This window comes from Cnephaeus nilssonii (assembly GCF_951640355.1).
Source record: "Cnephaeus nilssonii genome assembly, chromosome: 4".
Lineage (NCBI taxonomy): Eukaryota > Metazoa > Chordata > Mammalia > Chiroptera > Vespertilionidae > Cnephaeus > Cnephaeus nilssonii.
Window position 1 is genome coordinate 69,687,122 of NC_137075.1, and position 17,574 is coordinate 69,704,695.

Consider the following 17,574-nt stretch of genomic DNA (forward strand, 5'->3'; position numbering starts at 1 on the left):
TCCTGCTCACAGTCTAATGCCTCCCCTGGCACAGGGAAATGCCACGGCATTTCATTAGTTCTGCTTATGTGTTCAACAACTGGGAGCCACACAGATGATGCTTTGCCTTCTGTGTTTGTTTTCCATTTTTTAGAATATGTTTTTCTTTTTCTGGAATAAAAACAATATATGCCCTTGGTAGGTATTTTGGTCAATGCAGGAAAACAGAACTAAGACCAAATATCACCTCTCTGTCAAGCAGTGTTAGCATTTGGGCGCATTTCCTTCTCATCTTTCCACTGTGGTTTTAAGGATGAAGAGGACTGAGCTCTTGCTTTCTGAGAAAAGCAGATACTAGTAGTTCCGGGACAGGAAAATCTCCCTGGCTGAGGCACCAAAAGATCCGGGTTCTAATCCCAGCTCCACCACTGGGTAGCTTGTGGTCTTGGCAGCTGCCAACTCTCCTGAGGCTGCTGTCTGGTTACGAGATGACGGCATTGATTGGTCAACGTCTAGGGCTTTTTCCAGCGCTCGGATGTTACAGTCCTGTGATGTTCTGACTCCCCAGAAAGATGTGCTTTCGGGCATAAATTCTTGAGAGGTTATAGCTCCCTCACAGAAACCCAGTGTTGTGAAGCTGTGACTGACAGATTTCAAAGGAAGCCCTTTTTAATGATATGACTACTCTCCTAGCCTATTGTTAAATCCTGGAAATTTTTTAAAAATTGAATGAGGATGCATTTTAATGTAGGGCATATGTCAGAGAAGCTACTCATGCAAGTAGCCTGCTTGCATGAATTAAAAAATCGGGAGTTAAATAAACCTATTAACTAAATCTGGCTCTAAACTTCCCAGACTGTGTTCTCTGAACAAATAGGTATTCTCTAAGAAAAGAGCAGTGGTCGAGTACGTTTTGAAAAGAGTAAGTTAAATCAAATTTAATGGGTTTCTTTACAATAGAACTTCTTAGAACTTGATATAGGCTTCAATGTATTGAAATACCTAGGGGGACTATGGAGCATGCATCTGAAGCTGACCTGACCAGGCAACCACGTTATCAAGGCACAGTAATTCCGGTCCAGGAAGATTACTTTTCCATTGGCTCAATACTGTTTTATCTCCTTCTACCAGTTTCCAAAGAAGTGTCCCCTTTTTAAAAAACAAAAAATTATTGATTTCAAAGACAAAGGGAGAGGGAGAGAGTGATAGAAACCTCAATGATGAGAGAGAACCATTGATCGGCTGCCTCCTGCATGCCCCACACTGGGGATAGAGCCTGCATGCCCCACACTGGGGATCGAGCCTGCAACCTGGGTATATGCCCTGACCGGGAATTGAACCATGATCTTCTGGTTCATAGGCTGATGCTCAACCACTGAGCTATGCCAGTTGGGCCCAAAGAAGTGCCTTTTTAAGGCACCATTATGGATCTTTCTGCCAGAAACCGATCATTGTCTCACTAATAGAAAGATGTGGAAGGCTGGTCAACCTTTAAGCTCTGAAAGGTCAGAGCCAACCACTCCCTATCTAATTAAGACAATGGTAACTGAGGCAACTTCCCCACCAAATAATCATGTAAATCCTTACTGATAAGATAATCTACCTGTTACTGGAATTACCTGCCTAAGGGCAATGGGTGTATCCCAAACCTGAATAAAAGGGATGGCAAGGCCAAAGCACTAGAGGTGGGCTCCCGCCTGGCCCCCAATATTCCCAAATTAATACTTTTCTAGTCTCTTTCATTTGTGTGCGGCCTTCTCCAGAACCCGAACCCTGAATCTTTCAATAATTATACCTGACTGCTTGGTCATTGTGGGGATGTCCTGAGCTGAGTTTCTAAAACCCATAAACTTTCTGACATTTTACACTCTATTTTGTAAGTTTTAGAAATCATTTCATTTGCAGGGACAATTTTAATTTTCTCAAGCATATATTTACCAACTGAGTGCTAGCCTGTTCCGGATACTATACCAGCATCCTTAGCTCTGAATTTTGCCTCTCCGAATCTGTGGGTCTTGGATGAGACATTTGACTTCTTTAGGGTCAGATAACTGAGCTGAGGTCCAGGAACAGGAAACACTGGGCAGAAACTGTTTCAAGAACTAGCAAGCTCAGCATTAAGATTCACAAGATTCGGGGGAATTGGAGGAAGAGCAAAGGTCTGGGAATCCTGGTGGGAGAGGAGGATGTAAAGAGAGAGGTACAGGAATCTGAGCTCTCCATTGCCAAGGTCGGGCCTCTTTCTCAGCGAGGTCAGTGCAGAGATGGGGAAAGGTAAAGTTCAGGATCTGCAGAGGCCTGGTCTGTAGGGAGAAGATTGGAGATCAACATTCAGGGCCTGATCTACCTGTAAATTTTCAGAGTAGTGGGAAACAGACTGGTGCCGAGGGTGGGCTGTGCCTGCAGACATGTGGACGATGGATCCAAGGTGGGGAAGAGAGTTCCTTGATAAAAAGTCTTTGGAAGCACTGAGTTGGAGAGGGTTCTGGTGGGTGTTTATTTCTGCCTATCTCATTATCCCATGGGAATATTTCTTTACAGATTGCATTTGCCATTTCTAGACAAGGCCTGAGCCCAGCTGGAGTGGAATAATAATACTATTAATGTGACATGCTTAACAACAACATATAGTTTTTATCAAAAGTGTCTTTATCAAGAGTCTTAGGATGTAGGTGGTAGAAAAGGAGGCTTCTGTGGATAATCCTATATAATAAAGAGCTAATATGCAAATGGTCATCACGCCCTCTCACCTTCGCGCCAGGGCTGGGGGACCTGAGGCTGTGCCCCCTTGATGGGGGTGGGGCCGGGTCTCATGCGATTTCGAGGCATGTGCAGGTGGGCGGGGACTTGACTCTGGGTCCTGTGGTGCGCCCCAGACTCTGACAGGAGGGAGATCTTCATATACATTTTACTAATTTTCTTTCATCTCTGACACTTCTATTATAGAGAAAGGGCAAATAGCAATATTAAAATATTTCCTCTAATTAATTCCCTTTTAATGTGCGTGAATTTTGTGCACTGGGCCACTAGTTGGTAAAAATAAAACTTATTCTTTACTCTCCCTCCCTATCCTCTAAACCCTCTTTCTGTCCTGTTGTCTTCTTCCTATCTTTGGCCATGAACTCATCTCCTACTTTTCTAATTCTGGGAATAAGTGTGTGCTGTTTCCCAGGGATCTTGACTCAGTTTGCTATTCCTTGTGCTATCACCCAGGCTTTTTGATTGATCTTAGCCCTTAAATAACTAGATTCTCTGGTTTGGGCTCCTAAACCCCCTCCATCCCTTTTATCCTCCCCTGAATACCTGAAGGCCTGCAGTGAGCTGGGCTCTGGGCACAGGGCCAGCGGGGCAGACACAGTCCCTGACTTCGGTCACAGACACTCTGACTCTTGGTTGTCCAGGCTCCTGGGACCCTGAGATGTGTCTCAGGTGGCCCAGCCCCTTGGACTCTGGCCTTCTTATCTACCTTGATTCAGCCAGTGTCCTGTCCTCCCTTCTTCTGTCTCCTGACTATATCATCTGCCTTAGGGCACCTGCTACTTCTTTTCCTCCCCACCAGGGTCCTCCCTTCCTCCTCCGTGGGCTCTCCTCTGCCTCTGCCTGCTCTCACCTCGCCTTTCTCCAGGCTAACAGTTGGGGAGCTCCAGCCCATCCTGCTCTCCCTGGCCCAGCTGGGCCTCTCTAATCCCACCTGTCCTGCTGCATTAGGGCTTGTGCCTGGGCCTCACTCCTGGCAGGGAGGGGGACTGTCTGCTGAAGGGGTGTCCCTCATACTCCGGGCTCCACTCTGCAGAGGAGCACAGTGACTCTCATAGGAAGTCACTTGCCAGGGGCCCATGAATTCAGATACGAATGTACAGGAAGCTTAGCTAATTCCAATTTCTGAGAAAAATGTCTGAGGTATCAAAACATCTCAATTATAAGTAAAGTTTATGTATCTAAACATAGATCATATTTAATAAATGACAGAATACAAAATGCTAAAAATATAGTAGAAATAGGGAACAATCTGGAGAAGGGATCCGGAAAGCTGATTCCTGGGCCCACGCTGCTTCTGACAAGCTGTGTGATCTGAGGCAAGTCACGTTACCTCTCTGGATGGCATTTCTCCAGTTCTCTCTGCAATAAAAAGATTTGCTCAGAAAACGCATAATGTTCCTCCACTTTATAGTATCAGTTGCCTGCAAAAATGAACTAACTAAACCCCTTTGGACCCTTCACACATAGTGAAATGCTGATGCCATGTTTAAGAGTTTTTGCTGTAATAATAATTTAAAATCTATGGATGCATTTTTTTAAAAGGCTGTAAATCATCATGTGTGGATGACAGAAGGGTGGGTGCTGTAGTTGACTTTTATGGAAAGCAGGTTTGAGAAGGAGAAGCTAGCCGTCCCTGAGACTTTAGGTTCTGGCTGTGTACTGCATTAAAGCACTTTGGGAACCTTATTATTTTCCATTTGAAGCTAATGATGTGGCAAGGAGTCAAAGAAATGTCCCCCACTTTCCACCCTGCAGATGGGCTTCCTGAACATCCATCATTCTTACATATCACAGCTGAGTTGTGCTTCATGACATCCTGGTCATACAGTAGTTCCAGGTGGTAGGAATTGGGCCGGTCACACCGTGGCCCCTCGCTATCATTGGATGCAGGGCCTAATCAGAGGGTAAAGGAATATCCCTTATGGGAGCTTTCAATAGGGCAAAATGTCTGATTTATAAAAAGCATGAGTGCTTTAACATAGAACAGATGTTTATTAACGTGGAACAAACGGGTGGAGTCATGAATATTTAGTAAATCTAGGAGGACCCTGAGAGCTCAGTCTGTGCTTGCTCTGAGATATGGGGTCTGAAGTGGTTGTTTGTTTACTAACCTGTCTGAAGTGCCTTGGAATGTGGGCCAGATAAAGTGGGTAAAAAGCAGACTTACATTCCATAGGAATAACTTGAATCCTTGGTTTCCAAAATTCAGCAGCTTACTTTTGACCTATATTTGCTTCCTATGTTGTGATTTTTGATAATTTTTGCAGAGTGGAAGAGAGTTATGTTGGCATGATATGAGATTAATACCCATAATTAATTGACCATTTTTCTGGCACAGTCCCTTTCCATCTCTCACCCCCCTACCCCGATCTCTTATCTGTCCAGGGAAATGTTTACCAAATGACTGATTAGGCTTTCATAGTAAATTGCGGTTTTTTTGGAGATGATCCTGATAGCGTTTTTTTTTTGCCGCTTCCATGGAAGGTTCTAAGATTATGTATCTTATCTTCAAGGTGTTTGGTGTCTTTAGTCTAAGTTGCATGTTATCTCCAGGATTTTTTGGTGTGTTTTAAAGGGGCCAGTCCTTTGAAGTTTGGGAGATAGTTTTTCCTGGGTCTTTAAAACCTCAGTCAATACCACAATACTATCTTCCCAGACCATTAGTGATGCAATTCCAGAACCAATTGGATGATTGGGTATTTATCATCAGGGAACTAGAAGATAAGCAGGGTGAAAAAAAGAATTGAAAGGGAACCTGGACTGTGTTCCAGTCTGCATGCTGATTTTTCCAATTGGACTGGTGTGTTGCGGTGAGCACAGGGTAACTCACATCATGTCTAGTTGTTCCCAGAGCAACCATCCTCTGGCATGGATTTTGATGTTCCCTTGGTCTTTTTCATGAGGTGTCTGCAGCTGTTCTAAGCTGCACAGAGGGCTGGTGATGAAAATGAAGAAGTGTGTTACTGAAACACTCAAGCTCAATGATTCTGAGATCATAGCTGTGACTCTATGGCTGAGGCTGCCAGAGAGAATAAGAGAGTTTCCTTGAATTAGCAGGGATGAAAAAATATTCTGGATTGTCACTCTAGCCCGACCCTCCTCCATCATCTCTGTCAGTTCACAGAGCATCTAAGGCACACAGGCAACATAAAGGAAGTATGGATGGTGCTAGTAACTAGTTTCCCCCCTTACATTGATCCGTCTATCTGTTTACCTATAACTGAAATCCATTGGTTTTGCTTTGGTTCTCTGTAGCAACAAAGATCAAACATTACTTTCTCTGACAATCCCTCACCCTGTTCAGTCTTCTGTTATTTTTCTGCTTATTATAACCTCTCAGAAATGACTATCAGTGACTCTGAAATCCCTTTAGGCCCTGGAATCGAATTTCTACAGGCCTAGGTTCTTGAGTGCACTTGAAGTGATCCCCCCCCCCCCACCCTTGCTCTAGCCCCTTGCTATCTGGAACTGAGTTGTTTGCGTGGTTTGTTCTACTCTCTTTATGTTGAACACTGGCCTTCCTGTTCAGTAGCACAGGAGAAAATTAGTTATTGGTCACTTACTCTGCTTTCTGTTTCCCCATTATTATCACTTTACCAACTTTCCCGAAGGTCTTTGCCTTTCTCCTTGTTTCAAACGTACCTTTAAAAATCAGTTGTTGACTCTAATGTTTTTTACAAGCCTCAGCTAATGCTGATCTTTAGCCTTTTTGACACTATTCTAATAAATTCTTGCTGAACAGCATAAAATGATAGTTAGGAGTATCTTAAATAGCTTAAATACTCTTGTGTTTCTCTTAGTACAATTTTTTCATTTGATACTATATCAAGAATCTCTCCAAGTCATCATAATTCATTCATATGTACTGTGTTCACTCATTCATTCAATAAACATTTATTGAGCAGCTATTATGTGCCAGAAAGTACCGTAAGTGTTGGGGATGTGATGGAGAAATAGGGCTTAGTGTTAGAAGTTACTAAATAATCACACAAGATGTTTACCTAATCACAATAGTAAGTGCCACAAAGGAAACACATGTGTATCATGAGACGGGGCAACTTAACCTAGTCCAGCATGTAGGAGCTGTTTCTCTGGGCAGCATGGAACATTATATGCTCCACAGTTCCTCCATTTGGGGGCTTTATGCTATTTTCAATCTTGGCTATTTTCAATAAACTTGCAGTTAACACCTCTGTGCAGAATTGATATTTCCTTAGGGTAGATTCATAGACGTGTAATTACTGGGTCAAGCATGTGAATATTTTATAGTTCTTGATACATATTATTAAAAAGCTTCTGGAAAATGCAATGCAGTTTTCAAGCTGGTGAAGGATCTTAAACCAGCACATATTCAACTACCTTCATGGAAACAAGAAGCTAATTTCGAGAAGTCAATAAAGTTAGTAGTAAGAGCAAGTGGTATGTTTCCTGTACGGGTTCTGAGTGGGTGCAGCCTGGAGATGCTGATTAGTGGTCTGTGATAAGTAGAGAAATTGAGAATGAAACATTAAAAAACCTCTATGGCAATGTATAAAGTGATTTTATGTTAAAATTTGGGTATGTATATTGTATGTTACTTTTTTACTTTATTTTTTCCTACTACTTCATTAATTTTATTTTTTTATAATAAAAGTATTTGTTCATGATAGATTAAGGAAGGAAAAAAAACACAAACAAGTCCTTCTCCACACATAGTTTGTGTAAAAACTAGTGGAATCCCCTTGGTCAAATTTCCTTTTAGACTGAAAGCCCCAATCCTATGTAGTGATATTTCCGCTTTCTCAGGGGAAACCAATGGGACTAGCAAATTTTGACAACAAACCTGTGTACTTGTTAGGTCCACACAGATCTGTGTACACCTTTCCCAGAAAGATAAAGCACATTTATTGCAACAATTGGGCCATGTATTGTTTAAAGAATTTCTCTGAGAAATTTCTTGGTTCAGGAATTTCAATTGCTTGCTGTTTTATTTTTGCTGTTAGAATATAGCAAGATACTTGACCATTGAACCTGCCTGTATTGTCAATGGAATTATGATTAGATGAATTATGGTTAGATGCTGCAATGCCCATTATTTCTTCCCAAAGGAAGTAATACACGGTCTCAAAAAAAAAAAAAAAAAACCACAAAAAAACTTTCCACCTCTGAAACTTTTTGCCAGCATGGCCAGAGTTTAGCTGTGGGATAAAGGCTACTTCCTTTGTTTTCATATCCCCTATAACAGAGAACAGAACTGCTCCGACATTTGATAGTATGAGGAAATCTCACCAGTCAAGGGCTGAAACCAGTGTGGATAATATCTGCATGTCATTTAGCACTGTCCTGGAGGGCAAAGAAAGGAACTAAAGGTGATCTTTTGCTGATTTGTCTTTAAAAATTAAAACCAGACCTGGCTCAGAGAAAGGACTCATGCATACTTTTGGTGAGGTCCCCAACAAGTGAGAATTTCATTTTCCTAAAAACTCGGCCTATCACCAATTTGCTGGTGAATATAAAAAATCAAGCTGTGTGTGTGTGTGGTGTGTGTGTGTGTGTGTGTGTGTGTGTGTGTGTGTGTGTGCTGATTTTGCATCAAAGGACAGCAAGGTAATGATGAGTTGAAGAGTGTTGACTCTGAAGTCGGACTGACTGGTTTTAAATACTAGACTCTACATTTTACTATCTGGTGACCTAAGGGTTTGAGTTACTTCCCTCTCAGTGCCCCAGTTTTCTCATCTACATATCAGAGATAACAGTAAAGAGAAAATCCATGTTAGGTACCTAACAGACACAGTTCCTGAACACAGCAGGCACTCCATAAATATTAGCTGTTCTTATAATAATACTCATCAGAAACTCTGTTAGGAAGAAAGGAAGGGAGGGAAGACGAGAGGGTCACAAAACAGTGGAACTGTTGCACAGACCTCTTTACGTGGGAAGTTGAAGAAGAGGGCATGGGATCCGATGACTTGGGCTCTGGGCCTGACTGTGCCAATCACTAAGTATGTGAGCCAAAAAGTCTTATAACATCACTGAGCCTCAGGGTCCTCCTCTCTTCTGTAAATGGGACGATGTCAGTAATTCCTGCCTCATGGGGTTGTGAGTGCATGGGAGCTAATATACTGTATGGGTAAGAGCTTTGTAAATGGGAAGAATGGTATGGACACAAGTTATCTCATTCTGGCTTTTCCTTTAGTGTGGCTTTCCTTCAGTGTGTGCCTGCCCGAACTAGCTCCTGAAGAGGTGGCTCCTTCCTGAGTTTGGGGCTTTCCCGTTCCTCTGGGCTTCTGGGCAGCAATTGTTCATTGAAACTAAATGTGTGGGTCCCACCTACCTGGATCCTGGTGATTGAGGGATGAATGAGGGTTGCTGCTGGCTGTCAGGGTGTGTGTTTTCTGAATTGCTTCATCATAACAATGTGCCAATGGTCTTGGGTCATTCTGAATTTGGTTGATCAGTAACTTTCTTTGGAAATGGAATTTTGAGGACCCCTAAGTCAAATTTCTTAAAAAAATAAAAAAAAAGCAAAAATAGTGAATCACAGATAGAGAAACAAGCTAAAAACCCAGAGTCCCAGAGTTCCAATCCCATTTGTGCCATGACTTGTTATGTGACATTGGGCAAGTACCTTAATCACTTGGTGGCTTCATTTCCTTATCCATAAAATGTGGTATGACAGTACCGACCTACCTTACTCGATTGTTATAAAAATAAAAGTAATATTTGCCATGTGTATATACAATTCTACACTTCTCCCAGGACCGGATGGTTAGAGGCAAGTTGGAAACATGAAAAGGGCAACATTTCCTACTGTATTTTGACCAGATTCACTAGAATATTTTGCTCTTTTCTCCATGAATTTTCTGAATTCCATTCTGTTAACTGTTTACTAAATAACTACCCTATTGACTGAAAGTACTTGTTTTCTCTGCCCCTAAAGGCTTTGTTGTTTCCACATTAAAAATAAATGCCCAGCATGAATTCATAGGAAAGGTCCTGAGAGGCTCTAGAGGAATACCAAAATAGGACCTGATGTTGTCAATAGCAGAAACTTTTAAGAATGGCCTTAAAACAGATATCAATGAGAAGTCCCGGAAAGCACAGCACATGTGGACAGGTTTTGGGGCTTCCAACACCTCCCACTCCGCAGGACACATCGTAGGCATTCATGGAAGGCATATTGATTCACTGCCCACAATAGCCTTTTGTACTTTAATATTAAAATAGTCATTATTTTTCCCTGGGTTTTTAATAGAGAACAATTATACTCATGTTTATCTCTGCTCCAACAAAACTTCAACTTTAATGACAGTGAAGGAATAAATATTTATAAACCCAGCATGATGAGAACAGGAGAAGGAACAACAGCAGAGGAGAAAGATAAAATTTTGGAAAATAGAAAACAGATGAAGTCAAATCTGACTTGGAACAGAGAAAGCAGGATGTGTGCTGAAAGCCAGCTATTTTGTGCTAGAGAACCCCAGAAACCCTGGAGAACTGAAGAGTCGGGTTTTTCTGAAGGTAGAGGTGAGAATAGAACTGAGAATGGGAGAACTGGGTTAGCAAAACTAACCCCTCCTTTTGCCTGTGCAACTGGCCTTCTGCATCATAGCCAAAGGCGGGGATCCCACTTCAAGAGTGTAGTTAAGGGGCTCATAAGCAAGGGCCTCAGACAGAACCTAGGGTGGTAGTGAAATGGTGGGTATCTATATATATAAAAGCCTAAACAACCCATTCGACCAGTATCTATGATATGCACTGACCACCAGGGGGCAGATGCTTAACACACAGGCATGGAAACATGGAACAGACTAATGAATCTCAGAGGGAAGGGGGGAGGGTGGGAAGAGATTAACCAAAGATCTTACATGCATACTAGAGGCCCAGTGCATGGATTCATGCACCAGTGGGGTCCCTTGGCCTGGCCTTCAGGGATTGGGCCAAAACCAGCAGTCTAACATCCCCCAAGGGGTCCTGGATTGTGAGAGGGTGAAGGCCAGGCCGAGGGACCCCACCGGTGCATTATCGGAGCCAGGGAGGGACCACGAAAGGGCTCCAGGGCATGTCTGGCCTGTCTTGCCCAGTCCTGATTGGCCAGACCCCAGAAGCAAGCTAACCTACCAGTTGGAGCGTCTGTCCCCTGGTGGTCAGTGTGTGTCATAGCGACTAGTCGAATTGTCTAACGGTCAGACACTTAGCATATTAGGCTTTTATTATATAGGATGTATTTTAAAGAGATTTTAGCTGAATTCATTTTCATTCAGCTCAGAATATTTTCTGGTTTCCCTAATGATTTTATCTTTGACTCATGAATTACTTAGGAGAGTGTTGAATTTCCAGATATTTGGGCATTTCCTAGATAGCATATTGTCATTGATTTTTTTACTTAATTCTATCATGGCCAAGAAATAAATCTGTATGTTTCAATCCTAAAATGTATTGACCTGTTTCATTGTCCATCTTATGGCCTGTCTTTGTGAATGTGCTGTGTGCACTTGAAGAGACTACATATTCTGCAGTTGTTGGATGAGATGTTCCATAAGTGTCAATAGATGGTGATTGATAGTATAGTCCACATCTTCTGTGTCTATGCAGATGTTTAATCTAGTTTTTCTCTGAATTGCTTACTGTGGGATGTTAAAGTCTCTTGATATAATTGTGAAACTATCTGTTTCTCCCCTTAATTATGTTCATTTTTTTCATGTATTTTGAGGCTCTGTTATGAAATGCATACACATTTATAATTGTTCAGTTTCTCCTGATGAATTATCCCTTTTATCATTATAATATTCCTATTGCTTTTTAAAAAGAAATATGCAAAGCTCTTGGAGAGTTATATGATAACCAAAATATTAGAATATGGGGTGTCCCCCCAAAATGTATACACACTTTAATAGCTGATAACTCACTTAATTTTCACTCCTTTTAAGGTTTAACTGATTTGAAACAATGGGTGAAGCCAGACTAAGCTTTGAACAAAGAAATTTTATCCTAAAGTACCACTAGACTTTTTTATATGGAGATACATAAAAGATAAAGTTTACGTTTGAGGGCACACAAATACCGAACAAAATAATTCTTGATGTTTATGATCCCATTGCTTTGCATTATCAGCAGTGTCTGGACCAGAAGGATCATCAACTTGAAAACAGGCATTTACAGAAAAAGTGTTCATTTCTGTAGATTCTTTTAAATTTTGAAAATGAACTGTATGTTAATAAACACTGCTTTTATAATAATTCAAGGTGCTTATACATTTTCTGGACACCCTGTATATAAGTTAAAAGAAGGTTCAAAATATAAAATTGAAATTTTTAAGCAAGTGGAACAACAATTAAGAAAACAACCGCGATGGAAACTGGTAGGTAAATAATAAGAATCTGAGAGAATTGCTCAGCTGGTGTTGCTCAGTGGTTGAGCATTGACTTTTGAACCAGGAGGTCACAGTTCCATTCCCTGTCAGGGCACATGCCCAGGTTGCGGGCTCAATACCCAGTAGGGGGTGTGCAGGAGGCAGCAGATCAATGATTCTCTCTCATCATTGATGTTTCTATCTCCCTTTCCCTCTCCCTTCTTCTCTTAAATTGATAAAAATATATTTTTAAAAAAGAAACTGAGAGAAGCACTGTAAGAGGTCCCACATTCAAATAGTAAAAGTTTAAAAAACAAAGCAAAACAGTAGAGGTGAAAATTACCCAACAAAGAATAAAATAATGTTTCCCGTTAAGTAGAGGACACCATTTACCAAATTCAAAGAATTTAGGTAGGCTCCAGCATAGTGTAGGTTGAAATGCTACACCAAGGCATACTGTGAAATTTCTGAATACCTGAGTGTTCTAGGGACCCCTTTCTTTTGCTCAACTACTGAAACAATGACTTCAGCCATAGGAGAAATCCTCGTGCGAGGAGAACAGAGTCCCTCCTCTCGCTTCTTCCCCAGTCTTGTCCTCAGCTGGCCTGAACTTAGGCTCACAGCTGAAGCAGTCCTGCCAAGAACGCAGGGTAGCCCTGTCCTCCTCACCCAAGTTTCTGGTTTGACCCGAGTCCTGTGAATCTTTGAAATGTCCTTAGTAGTGAAGCTCTTAGGCGCCAAGAATCTTTGTTTAACCACTTTAGCAAGTTAATCCCCAGGTTGTGCTTTAAGCCCATTACCAGATTTAATGAAGAATAATGTACTGTACGCTTCATTAGAATATTTGCCCCTACATGTGATAAGACCTAATGGTTACACTTAGAACACTTATTAGTTGATACCCTTGAGCAGTTTGGGAAATAATTTTCAAATTAGATATAATGAGTTCAATTATTTTGGAGATCATCCAGGTACTGGCAAAGAAGTGAGGGCCAGGGATTATGTCCTTGCCAGTCCTTGCTGCCATGCCCCCCAGCTCGAGGATAATTATTTACAACCAGTTTTCTGGGGCCATACCCTTAGGGACCATCAAGACTTGGCCTTAAATCATGCTTTGTGTGGCTCTCAGCCACCTTCCAGTTTTACTTTGGTTTGAATCCCTATCCCAGCTCATTTTAAAAGGCTTCCAGGAAAGGGATGTCTTGACCCATCTAGTGGTTAGTTTCTGCTGCAGTTTCCAATGCTAACCCCGCGTGGCCACCGCCATTGCTGTTCCCCTGCTCTCCCAGCTGACTCTGAACAAGATGGAGGGCTTCTCCACTGATCACAGCTTCTGCCCACCTGGTGGTCTGGCCAATAAATGAGCACAGCTCTTCCCACTTCCAGAGGCAGTCCTGTTCTTTCTCTCTCACACGCCCTCAGCTGAGGAAATTGGGAAGAGGTTGGGACCAGCACGCATTTCATTTGATGATACTATCTGGAGTTTCATCAAGCACCTTCCTTGCTGATTTTGGACTGATGCCCCAGGTTAGGGCATAGGTTTTTGGCTCTCTCTCAGGGAGTTTTCTACCTTCCTAGAGCAGTACTCCTTCCCTTACCCCTTTCTCTTGCTCCCGACCACACACATCGGAGGCAGGAGCATCTTTGTCTCCCACTTATTACTGAGGCCTGCTGGTCCTGGTCTTGGAACTAATTGTGATGCTTTCATTAACTTCTTTTTTAATCCCAGCGAGCCTAAGGTCTAATGCAATGAGATTTCTCTTGTCCTGGAGCTAGCCCAGAGTTGTCAAGGGAGTGATGCAGATGAAGGCCTCTCTTGGAACTCTTTTTAGCAATCATAGTTAACATTTACTCAGCCCCTAACATGTGGGAGGCACTGTGCGAAACATGTCACTTAACAGGATCTCATTTAATCTTCACCCAAACCCTATGAATTCCCCATGTTACAGATGAGAAATCCCTGGCTTAGAGAATCTCAGAAATATGCCCTAAGTTTGTGGAGAAAAAAAAGCTAAGCAGAGATTTGAATCTAGGCCTCTCTGAACCCAGAGCCCATGCTAAACCATTGCACTTTTTGATCTCCCCTGTCAAAGACCTAGAATACCAGCCACCTCACTGCAACGAGACCCATAGCAGACTACGTCCAGTTCTGGATGTTAACAGTGTGGACTGATGTAAATTTCATTTCAGTTCAGGAAAATGTGTGGGTGCTCATTTGTCATCATCACTGTGATTAGCACAGTGAAGACAGAGAGGGGAGTCGAGAAATTTCTCTGCTCCTACAAATTTAACGAACCATTAAATAGTACATAATAAAATTTCATTAAGTTTAGATAACAGAAGAGAATGGAGGAGTGACAAAGTCAACAGGAATCTACAGTGGCAATTTAGGGCTGGCAGGGACGAGTTAAACCTCAAAATGCTAGGCAGTACCTCTGAAATGCAGAAATCAGTGGGTCTAGTTGGAGAAGCTTTCATTGAGAGTAGTGGGACTGAACTTGTCTTTAAACCAATGAGATTTTGGTTTGTGGAAAGGAAGAGGGATGGCATTCCAAGTAAGAGAAAGCACAGTTAAAGGCAAGGAGGAGGAAATGAGTGTGAACACCTGGGAAGGCATCAAGATGGGCCAGATTGGAGAGCAGCCCGGGTTGGGGAATGGTGGAGGATAAATCGGAGAAAGATCTTGAGAGTCATAGTCAAGAGTTTTGAATTAAGTCTGAAAGCAATGAAGAATCACAGAAGGCATTTTGGATATAGGAAAGATAGGCAAAAAAAAAAAATAATTCATATAGAACTTCTTTCACAGCATGAGTCATTTCGCCACACACATATCAAATGACTGTGGCTAGAGTCAAGATGCTAACCCTGAACTCCGAAATTAGGTTCTGTTATCCATTCAACATTAGAGCCACATTCTTCCTTCCCAAATTTCTCTCTAAACTGAAGGAAAGCCTTATGTAGAAAGTGAGAGCTTGCTCACTTGCTCAGAGTAAAGGAGCTAGATGGCATAGTAATAGAGTCATCTGTTATAATCATCCCACTTCCAATATAGGCATGCACCTGCCAAGAGAATGACAGTGCTTGTCTCAGCTAGCCAGAACATGCTGTCTCCCTTAGACAGTGTGAGAGAGACTCACTGACAAATTCCTTCTCTCTGCTTCTCATTTTCCTAGATTCTAAGCAGACGACTTTTTTTATTATTATTATTTCCTCAGTCAGGAGACCATGCAGTTTACTTCATTTATAAGTTGATTTACATTAACAACCTTGCAATCCTTAGGATGCATACAGGTCAGCCTGCCTCTTCCTTTGATACTAGAAACACTTTGTTTTTCTTGATTCAGTTGGATGAACAAGCTGTTCCCCTTGCTGTAGAGTTAGGAAATACTAAAATCTCAGGAGAAATTATTGTTGGGGGCTGATTTCTCCCATTCTAAATTGATAATACTTTTAACTTCAGAGAATGTTCTAAGTTGTGGGAGGGGTGTGGCCACTTTGAATCATAGCTCTCTTTGTCTCCCTACATAAAACATGAGCCATTATGGTGCTATTTGCATAATTCATGATTTCTCTGTCCTTTGAATCTGTGAGTGGCATGAGAAAAATATCTGCTTTTCCCTGTTGCATTCAAAACCTGATATATTTGTGATATTATGGATTACCTTTATCATTATAGCTATCAATATTTAACATTCATATTTATAAACTTCCCAGGTCATCATAGGAGGAGACAGGTAATATCTGAGAGGTCTCTTTCCAAACTTTTCACCAGAATACCCATGAAACTACACGAAACAGTGAAAAAAGGAACAACAATTAACTGTAAATTTAGGATAGAGAAAGGCCATATGCTGAGGTTCACAGGGAATGTCTACTAATGCACCTGTCAATGGGATGGATTGAGAAGTATATTCTTAAGCTTACAAACCAAGAGCCCCACACACTGAACCACAGAAGCCCAGCTGGTGCAGAAAGACAATAGAAAGAAAATGTATCTTGCCCCCACCACTTGCCCTCAATTATTCCAGGACCTTGGAGCTGTGCTGGCTGTAAAAACAAATGGCCCAACTGGGAAGAAACTGTCTACTGAGGCAGCCAGAGTCAAATCCAGACTCATGCCTCCCATCCAACTCATCATTTTCTCTCTTTCCACATCCATTCAGAGAGTGTGGCTCCCACACCACAGTCAGGCAGAAGGTAGATAAAGATAAGCAGACGAGTGTTGTGTCCTGGAATGCCTACTCGTGTAATAAAAAATACTGTAATAGAGAGAGAGAGAGAGGCAAGAAGGAGCAGGGGCAATGCATGTTGGGAGGGCATATGATTTTTTTGTTTGCTGTTCTTTAAAACAGAGCAGTAGATTGCCTCTCAGTCTCTCACCTCCTAGTCAGAAATTTCAGCAGTTAGAGCAGGAAACCTAATGCCAAGAAACCTGTGATAGCTAAATATCTGGGAGAGCCTAGGAATTAAGGTAGGCACTGTGTAAGTCAGTCTGCCTTTCAGATCTGCTTTGCTTGGGCCCAAGAGGAAAGCAGGAGATATGAAGACTCTTCACTAATACTCTCTGTTGGAAAGTGCCAGATTTGAACATGTTGTTCTCCTTTCCAGTATGAATAAACAGAACAATGCCAAAGGGGGCCTAAAAAAAGAATGCTGCAAGATGAGAGAAAGGAAGCCTTTTCATATGTAAGCTATATATACTGTATATCTTTAAAAAAATTTCTCCAGGAAAGAGAAAAACATTTTAAGAGTCATATTTTTGGTATTCTCCAAAAGTTGCAAAAAAGGCATAGCCACTGTGAGATAGGAGTCAGGGACCATCAAGAAAAAACAGGATGCCCTAACCGGTTTGGCTCAATGGATAGCTTGTCGGCCTGTGGACTCAAGGGTCCCAGGTTTGATTCTGGTCAAGGGCATGTACCTTGGTTGCAGGCACATCCCCAGTAGGGGGTGTGAAGGAAGCAGCTGATTGATGTTTCTCTCTCATCGATGTTTCTAACTCTCTATCCCTCTCCCTTCCTCTCTGTAAAAAAATCAATAAAATACAATTAAAAAAAGAAGAAAAAAAAAAGGAAAAACAGGATGAAGGAAGATTTGCAAAGGCTGAAACAAAAAATGAGGGCAGGTATCCCAAAAATATAACAGCAGAATTAAAACCTGTACTGAAGTGAGTAAATACATAGAAGTCTGCAGAAATCAAAGCAGTAAAGGAGAAGACAAAGTAAGGAGCAAATAGACCGAGATGAATATCTTGAAAGGACACAAATCTAATCCCAGAATTACAGTATTCCCAATGAAGAAGGGAACCAAACATGGGAAACAATGGTCAACCATATGTCTGAAGAAAACTTTTTTCTTAGCTGGAGAAGATCTGACATAAAATTAAAATTACCAGACTCTTTTTATTTTAAATTTTATTTTATTGTTTAAAGTATTACAAATAGTAGTACATATGTCTCCTTTTTTTCCCCATTGACCTTCCCCCAGCCTCTCCTACCCACCCC